The sequence below is a fragment of the Hippopotamus amphibius genome, chromosome 15 (genome assembly GCF_030028045.1).
Source record: "Hippopotamus amphibius kiboko isolate mHipAmp2 chromosome 15, mHipAmp2.hap2, whole genome shotgun sequence".
Taxonomy (NCBI): Eukaryota; Metazoa; Chordata; class Mammalia; order Artiodactyla; family Hippopotamidae; genus Hippopotamus; species Hippopotamus amphibius.
In genome coordinates, this window is record NC_080200.1 from 35,234,470 (window position 1) to 35,244,409 (window position 9,940).

Genomic DNA, 9,940 nt, shown 5'->3' on the forward strand with positions numbered 1-9,940 from the left:
TAGAATATGCTGAATTCAACAGACTGGTGACTAGGCTTTTATGGTAACGAGCTAGGAAAGTGAAACCAAGAATAGAAACAAAGGCAAAATATAGACTCAAGAAAAACCTCAGAATCCACACTAATAACTAAGACTCTCAACATGCAGCCCACTGTGGCCTCAGGGCCTTTGCACTTGCTGTTCTCTCAGCCCAGAGCACTCTGCCCTTTCCATTGCTTGTTCCCTAAACACATTCAGAAATTTGCTTACACTTCCTTCCTGACTTTATTTTTCTCCAAGATACATATCACTTTTGGACTTGCGTACACTTCATTATTTCTTTGTCTCTCTGAGTCTGTCAGTTGTATAAGGATGGGGATCTCCAGCCTCCTGCTTCACCCACTGCTGTGCTCTAGTGTCTGGAACAGGCCTGGAACTCACTGGGGCCTCCACGAATGTGCTCTGGGTGAGTGAACACTGAGTGTGGAGTGGGGACGGCTGGGTGTCATCGAGCACTGTCCCGCATCGAGAATGAAGGGGTCAGAGGACAACCTGCTGAAGATCTTTGTCTCTTGTCCTGCAACTATCTCACTATTACCATAAAGAGTCAACATCAGACCCAGGGAAAGCAGCTGCTGTGACTTGGGGACAGTCAGACATACAATAACCTGCACCTCCGGAGCTGAGGTCAGACAGGTGGGCATCAGGTCCCAGGCTCTCACTGGCATCTCCCTTCCTCCCACCATCTCCCCACACCTCCCTGAGAAACCCAGCTCAGGACACCTCTGTCTAATCCCTGCACTTGGTGGGGCCGGTGCCTGGCCGTCAATGTTTCCAGCTCAGAAAGGATTTAGCCTGTGGTTTGGAACTTAGAAAACCCCCTCCTCCACCCTGGGCCCATCCGGGTCTCCCCTGCCCCACAGCCACCCCACTCCCGGAGGGATTCTGAGTCTTTGTTCAGCAGTGAGAACCCACAGATGGCAGGGGTGGAGGCTCCTCCAGTCACTGCGATCCATCCAAACCTCGCATGACAAGTCCACAGGCTCTGTGAGTGCATAGGGTGCCACCTGCGCTCCCCCCCCAGGCTGTGGCTGGACCTCCTTCCTTCTGGAACCAGCACAAAGAGACTGACTGTGGCTGTGAGCAGGGAAGGGTCGGAGGGGACAAGTGGCCCGGAGGGTCCAGTGCATTCTGATCTCAGTGGGTGGAGGAGGGGAAAGGACAGCCGGGTGGCTTGGCCTGCTTGGGGCCGGCAAGTAGGGCTGCTTCCAAGCTGCGACTGTAGCTGCCAGAGATGCTGATGGTGACAAAGTGCTCCTGCGTCTGTAGGAGCCAGAGCCCCTCCGCGATCTCTCTCAGAATCAGCATTTACAGTAAACACCTGTGCTGATGGGCAACAGGGGCAGGGCTGCCAGTGATCCAGGAAACTCCCCCTACCCTCCGGGCACATTCTGACAGGGGCTCTGAAGGTGCAAAGTCCATCTGCTCTGGTTAAGAAGACACTGGAGGATTGGAACATTGGCTTCAAAGGCACATTTTTGGTCACGTAGGAAACTGCATTATTTCAAAATTAAAAGCCTACATTGTGATTTTAGAACCAGATTTCTTAGATGAGTAATAAATTGTATAATGCAGGCACTGCTGACAATAAAAGCTAAGGATTAAGCAATTTTAACATTGATTTGTATTTTCCTAAATGTTACATTATAGCTTAAACCTGGATGGACTTCCCTGAAGGTCCAGTGACTAAGACTCTGCACTTCCCCTGCATAGGGCGTGGGTTCAATCCCTGGTCACTGAACTAAGATACCACATGCCACACGGCACAGTAAAAAAAAAGAAAAGGAAAAAAAGAAAAAATCAGAAACAAACAAAAAACAATACAAACAAACAACAACAACAAAAAACTGGGGCTTCTCTCTCTCTCAAGATATTGGTTGGTGCCATCTCTCCTACAGCATGAACACTTTATCCTGTAGGAGAAGGAATAACATTTGTTCACACTAGTGTAAGTGAGGAGGGGATGTGCAGGTGGCTGGGGGCACTGTGATGTGGTGAAAGAAGGGAGCTGACCAGGGAGGCTGAACCCTGGCCTCTGGGCTGGTGCTTTGCCCAGACACTTGGGAGCCCTGATTCACTCTTGACCCAGTAGCTGGGGCCAAGAGGAGCAGTACTACTCTCTTCATATACTTCTCTCTGTTTCCATTGTGGGCATGGAGTTCTCTCAAACATCTGCAAAGTTCTAGGTTCTTCTGATTTCTTTAGTCTTCTCTAGTCCTCTTGCCAGGAATGTCACTAACTAAATCACCCTGTATGTTATGAACATTAATATTATTATATTAATATTACTATATTATATATTATTAATTTCATTGTATTAATATAATTATAGTAAATTAAATTAATAAAATGTAAACACATTAATATAATATTAATGTATATATTACGCCTGGGAGTCAGGCCTTTGCCTTCTGCGTGGTCAGCCCTGCCCACTGAGCCGCATTTCATTTGCCTGAAAAAATGAAGACTGGAGGCTAAAGTGACATGTGAAGGGGAGGCAGGCAGAGCAGACCCACCCACCATCACAGTGAAGACATCACAACCGAATCCCTCAAGTGAAGCACGAAGTGTGTTCTCAAGACCAACTTGAATGGCACAGTCTTAGTGAGGGGGGTGGGTGAAAGCCCCCTCCCACCCTGGGGGCCCCGTCTGGAGTGGGGGCGAGGAGGAGGGAGCATCTTTCAGGTATTTCTTCTCCGGCTCCTCCCACAGGAGCCTCTCTGTCCTGCCCAGGCTCTGCCGTGACCATTGCGTTTTGCCAACTGGAGGTGAATTTTCCACCACCCCCCTGCCCCCCAACTCTTCTCCTCCTCTTGTCTCTCCTTTCTTTCCCTTCCTGGCCTCTCTCAGGCCTGATGTCATCCAGGCTGGGGCCCACAGCCAGTCATAACCACCCTCCCCTCTGGCTAGCGAGCTATCCCTGCTCCCGTCTTCCTCCTTTTAGAGCCGGACTCACTGGGTAACTTCTGTCACTGGAGACGTTCCCTGCTTTTAATTTCCTCCCCTCCAGATGGTGGAATGTGCAGGACAGCTAAGGGCATTTCTGAATTTCCCCGCGTGTGAGTGTCAGACTGATCTGAGGTTGTTAGTGGTTTCTCACTGAAGCACAGGCAGTGCATTGGTTTAGGCCATAGCCTGTCAAAAAACAATTGTCAGGATTAAATATATACATAATTTGAGTGCGTATATTCCCACACTCAATTTCTTATATTGTTACAATGAGAGATTTCTACCTTAAACTTGGATTCTCAAATGTTGGTCACTGGGAAATTTAGTAGCTGCCATTTGATTTCAAGAAGGCAGATTGAACAAGGGACTAAAAGTAGACAAACGTGCAAAATAACTTAATTTGGTCAAAATTGTCCAACTATTTAAAAAGTGTGCTTGTGTAACCATGGAGACAAGTAAGACATGTCAGAGGAAAGTCAAATAGAGACCTCATTTTGTTCAACCAAATAGGTAAGAGAGGAGGTGAGGAAGCTGGTCCAGCGTGAGTGGTGGGACCAGGCCGTTCAGGCCTTGTGGAGGCAGCTGTGGCAGCAGCCTTGCCACTTCTTCCCCGGGGCGGGTCTCACCCCCCAGAGGGGCAGCTGGTGTTGGTCAACTCAAGGTAAAGTGAGCTGCCATTCACTGGGGGCTTCTTCAGCATCGCACAAGAGCAGGACCTTGAGAGCTGGAAGGTTTACAAATTAGAGCCTGTGTCTCTCAGATGGGGCATCCTCCATGCTCTCCTCCCCTGAGGCTCCTTCAGGTGGCAGTCACAGCACCTAAGACACTCCCCGAGTGTGCTGGCTCTCAGAGGTGTCCTAGAGATGGGACTGTGACTCTACAGCATGTGCACACAGCAGGCACTCCATGCTGCAGACAAGGGGTGAAACTGTAGAAGAATGTGTTCCTAAACTAACTCACATATGTGGTCACTGAAGCTTCCATCCAGAGACCTTGCTCCCTGCAGGGGGCACTCTATGCTCTCACAGCTTGTTTCACTTGCTTGTTCTTTTTCCATCTGAACCTATGAGTTTTGCTTCTCTGCAGAGACCAGCTCGGTGACTCCAGGTGAGTGACAGGTGCCGCAAGCTTAAAGAAAACACAGACACAGATTTAAGAGAAAGATGGGACCGGGGGCTCAAGACCTCTAGGATCAAGAGCCTCGCTGATTGATCCCACATTGCTTTTATTGAGTTCTTGGCATAGCCTAAGGGTCTAACACTCCCAGTTTAGTCCCACAAACAAGATTATCTTTGAAGTAAACAAAGTCCTCACATGACTGGGGGCAATGATCTTTGTTTGCATCCTGGGTCCGATTTGAGCAGGGTGTGGATTTGAGCAGGGTGTGGATTTGAGCTGGGTGTGGAGAGCAAAGCAGCCCTGGGGGTAGGAGACCTCTCTCAAAAGGATTAAGGGTCTGTGCCCCACCCCTGTTGGCCCCTCTGCGACTGTGCCTGTCTTAGGTTGTTCCTCCCCTGAGGAATCTTACCTGTCTCTGGCTAACCAGCCATCCTCTGAGGCCAAACAGGGTGATATGAGGTGAACAAGTGAGAAAGGGGCTGCACAGCCAGAGAGAATCAATTTTCTGTTTCCATGGTAGCCTATGCCCCATGGTCTCCACGCCCAGCACCCTTAGTTCCTCTGCTGCTCAAGCAGGACATCCTGCATCCAGTCGCTCGGCCCACATACTTTAATTACTTTTAGTAACATTTTCAAGGTTTCAGAAAGACTTCTGAATGTTTTCCCACACTTCTCCTCCTAGAGCTTTGCATAAACTAACTGGGAAAGACCAAAGTTGCTCTGGTCTTGCATCAGGCTGTAGAAAGTTCTGATACACCAAAAGCTCATGAAAAGAACAGTGTCATCTGGGGATGACCTTCAACAAGGGTTGTCACAGTGTCACTCACTTCAACATGCTTATTCACTTTCTACATAAAGGTTTTAGCCAAACACTCTGCTCAAAAAGTACAAAATTTACACCTTGTGAAGTTGAAGCTCTTTGTTATTGCTCTGGGGCAAGATTTCCCAGCCTGGGCACAGAAGACATTCTGGGCTGGAGAATTCTTGGAGGTGGGGGGGGGGGGTGCTGTCCTGTGAGTTGTGGGACATTGAGCAGCACCCTGGCCTCTAACAATGAACATCTCCTCACTGGGGACAAACCCAAATGTCTCCAGACTTTGTCACTTGTCCCCTGGAGTTGGGGATTGGGGAGTCACTGCTCAGGTGGCACCAGTAGCTTACAAGGAGAAGCAAAAATAAATAATTTGTCAAGGCTTTTCCAGTGATGGAAATATGTTAAATCAAAGCATAGGCCTTTGTTTTGTAATGTCTTATGGTTATTTGTGGATCTTTCTGGGTAGAGTGGACTTCAAGACCTCTCCACCTCAGCAGCATTTGACCCAAGGGCACCACTTGCAAAATACCTTTGCCCAACATGTTTAAATATCAAAGTTGTTTAATACTTTTCCCAGGTTTGCCTGCCTGTGTATCTGCATCAACATCACATATCTCCTTTGGTCATACACTGTGAGAGGACAGATCCCCTTTATGCAATATCTTCTAGACTAATAACACACACTGATTTTACTGATGAGAGAGAAACTGAGCAGGACCCTGTGGGGCCTTTCTGGGGATAGACAACCCCCCAAGTCCCCCATCTCTTGTTTGATTAAAAAACTGTAGCCTCCTAGGCCTTCCTTAAGGTCCAAAGAGCAAATTTTACTGGAGAAGTAAGAAAATGCAGAAAGAAAGGAGAACAGTCAAGTAAAACAAAATGATAATAGTTTAGACATAAAACAAATTCAAGGACCTTTAGTGCCTCCTCAAGAGCTGTAGATAACATCCTGAGCCATAACCTTGAGCTATTTGGCAGATACTAAGAAGTTACCTGCACACTCACCACAAGCATGCAGACCCCAGGCCAGATGGAATCAGAGGGCTGATGATGTTGACTCCAAATACCACCCTGTTATCTCACCACCAACCACTCAGAACAACATCCAAGAGCTGGTCAGGCACCCACAACCCTCACCTCTAATGTTGCCTTTCAAATCCTCCTCTGAAAGTCATCAGGGAGCTCAGGTCTTCTGAGTACCAGCTGTCCATTCTCCTTGCTTGGTCCCATGCTGAGTGCCTTGGAATCAGGGCTGTGCTTTCTTCACCACAGTCCAGTGTCAGTAGATGGGCTTTGCTGTGCATCCTGTGAGCTTGGATCCTGTGAGTGGACCCATCTTTGGTTTGGTAACACTAGTGAGTCTTTACTACCAGAATAGGTAGTAACTGTTAGGGAAAAAAATCTGTTTTACAGTAATACTCAAAATGAAGTTAAAGTAGGGCTTCCTAGGTGGGGCGGTGGTTGAGAATCCACCTGCCAATGCAGGGGACACGGGTTCAATCCCTGCGCAAGGAAGATCCCACATGCCGCGGAGCAATGAAGCCCTTGTGCCGCAACCACTGAGCCTGTGCTTTAGAGCCCGTGAGCCACAACTATTGAGCCCATGTGCTGCAACTACTGAAGCCCACACGCCTAGAGCCTGTGCTCCACAACAAGAGAAGCCACAGCAATGAGGAGCCCGTGCACCACAATGAAGAGTAGTCCCCACTCACCACAACTAAAAAGAAAGCCCATGCACAGCAAAAAAGACCCACAGCCAAAAAATAAATAATTAACTAAAGAGAAAAAATGAAGTTAAAGTAACTTTAATGGCAGTGTCTCTTTACCACGAGAATCAGGTGGTGGAATTTGTTAAGGGTGCAGCCTGGTTAAACAATGGGACAAATGATTCAAATACATCATACCCAAGTCTTCATCTGTAACATATAGAGCCCAATTGGGGCAAACACCTCTATGCCACCCACACCCCCAGCCCAGAAGACACTCGTTGCCCAGCTGCTGGATGTGCCACCCACAGACAACTTGCATCCAAGAGCTCCTTGGGGCAGTCTCACCCCTGGATGGGTCCCTCTCAGGGCTGCTGCATCCAAAGGCCAAGTGCAGTGGAGGCCTTGGAAAAATTGTGAGGGCCGCATATGCTTTAGAGCCCCCCCATGGTCTGGGCAAGGCTTCGCCAGGGTGCATCACAGCTCAGCTTTGCCCTCTGCCCGATTCTACTTCCTCCCAGACCTGCCACAAAAGTTGACACTTAATATACAGTCCTGCTTGTCCAAATCCATCCCAACATCTGCCTTCAGAGAAACTAACTTGTGATGAGTGGGAGTGGGAGAGAGAATGATGAGAGGGATTGGGGATCCAAATTGCTCCCCAGCTGCCTGGCAGCCAGGACCCCTTCTGGGCCAGGAGGAGCGTCCACAGGTCCCAGCCTGGGTGGCCGTCCAGGTGCTGGAAGCTCACAGTGATGGGACAGCTCCAGCTGCTGTACTCAATGATGTCACCCAGTCAAGGGTGAGTCAACACAGGCCCCCTCAAAGCTCAAGGTTTTCAAGATGAAAATTAACTCATTTATATGAATGAGTTGCACTAAGACTTTCTCAGTGAGAGAGCCTGAGGATTGTTAGAAAGACCACACTGGGGCTTAACAATACAAAGTCACACATTCTAAACAGGATCCTGAAATAAGAGGAAACATCCTCCTTGAAGCTGCATCAGTCCTGCCACCTTTCAAGGATGGGGGGGCAGTGACACATTTCTGTGCTCAGTTACTGAACCCTTGGAAATATAACTGCTGAATTATCTCCATGGTATAGAGGAGTTGTCTTCAACAGACGTCTCCCCAGGTGTTGGCTTCATCTGAACAGGGGCAAAGCAGACATTATTCCTGTGCCAACGACACTGGAGATCATAGAGGAAGTGGTCAAAATCAGTGACCTAATGAAACAACTATATAGAGAAACAGTAAAGGGAATCAACTACTCCATGCAGCAGTGCTCCACCCTCTCATGTTACATATTAGTCTAAAAGAAAAAAAATCTGCTTCTGGAATAGATATTGCAAAATCAAACCTTGAATTTTACCAGACTGAAAAAAAAATTTTTGGAACTGGATATTTTCCTAAAACATTATTTTATTTCAACTTTTGCCTGGAATGGCTTCACCAGTGGCTTTTTCTGGGAAGGTATGAATTAACCAGCACATTCTGGAGTGAGTGTCACCATCCCTCTCAGAGGACTTGAACTGGCCATCATTACCCATGAGACCTGAGGGGCCAAAACAAAGCCTTAGAGAAACACACTTTGTTTAAAACAGCAGCAACGACAAGCCTTCCTAGAAATGCTGTTCTGTGCAATAGGATATTCCCCAGACCACAGAGGCTGAGCGACACGGGCTGCAGCTCAAGCTGGATGCATCCAGGGATGGGGAGCTGGGAGCTGCCTTCAGCCTGGGCCTACCCTCTCTGGATCCTGGCAACCAAACCCAGTGTATTTTAGAATGTGAAATGAAAATACATAAGCCCCCAAATGTGCACAAGATTGAAACAGATAGATGTGGTTTCAGGGGGCTCTGAGGAGCCTAGACCTTTATGTCTCAATGCAGAAAGAATTCAGTGAGAGGCAAACTGATAGATAAGATGTGATTTATTAGAATAGGACACTTGTAAGGCTTACAAGTGGGCCGGCAAGAGGGTGCCATGCTGAGAACTTAGTGGGCTACAGTTTTATAATCTAAGGAAAAGTACAGAGGGGGAAAGGATCTTCTTTGTCTTTCTTGAGTTGACATCATGCTTCCAACATCAGCTCCTCTTCAGGTTGGACAGGGGAGTTCCTTGTCCCTACATGGTCAAACTAGGAGTGTAAAAATAATTTCAGCTCTCTGTACAATGAGCACCTTTTCATAAATTATCATATTTGTATGTGTGCAGAGAGCACATCCTAGGGATAATAACTTGCTGACATCATTGGGCAGAATGTTGGTCCAGTGCAACCACTGTTTTATTGTTTTGGGCCATGTCTCATTCTTGTGTCATATGGTCTTGTTGCTAAGCAAGCCTGTTTGGTTTTGTGGTTAAGCAAATCTGCTTTCTTGAGTAATAATTAGCTCACAGGGGTGTCCCATACCTTTTCCTACTTACAATCCCCTAGTGGGATTAACTATTTAATCACCTATTTTGTCCCTTTATTCTGTCCCTATCAATATTATTTATTCAATGTCAACTTCAGTTTCCTCTGAATTATTTGTGAACTGTGCTGGGGATGGCAGTGAAGGAAAGACAGGCTATGGGCCCCAAAATGAGTTTTAAAAGACTTATAATTAAACAAACAGAAATTCTCTCCACTTTTTGGGAAAACATTTACTAATTTATAGACATTGCCCCAAAGTTAGAAAATCCCTTAAGAACAATGGTTTTCAGATTGTTTGGGAAGATGAAGCAACAAGGGTCTGAAGGTTTAGGAGCCAGGTCAGGGCTTGTCTCACCTGAGGTGACCCTGTGTATGAGTCTCTGAACAGGAATGAGCGGGGACGGGGTCAGCTTTAGGGGCCTGTTTCCTGGCTCACTTGTTTGTCTCCCCACGTCCCAGCTGAGTCAGAGCCCCTGTCACCCTTCATGGTGTCAATTAGAAGACGCTTCCTTCTGGGGGGGAGCGGAGGCTCCTTGTCCTCAGACACAGAGCAGCATCCACTTGTCCTGTGGCTTCACAAGCCTCATATTATGAAGTGATTTGTAATAACTTTGTCTTGTCATTACTGTGCTGGATATCTTCATTAAAATTAATCTGAAAACAGGTTATTGCCACCAATTTTAATAATGTAGCAGGGAAGAGCTAAATCGGACTCCATGTTAGGTCTCTTTGTTTCACATTAACCTTTGCATTCTATTGCTTTTGCTACAAGTTTAGAATCTTCCTTTATAGCCTGAAATATACAGGCTAGCCCAATTCTTGAACCGCTGACCTTTAAAAGTATAACACTTTCCATTCATTAATATTGCAGACCAAAGAATAACATTTGCCTTGTTGG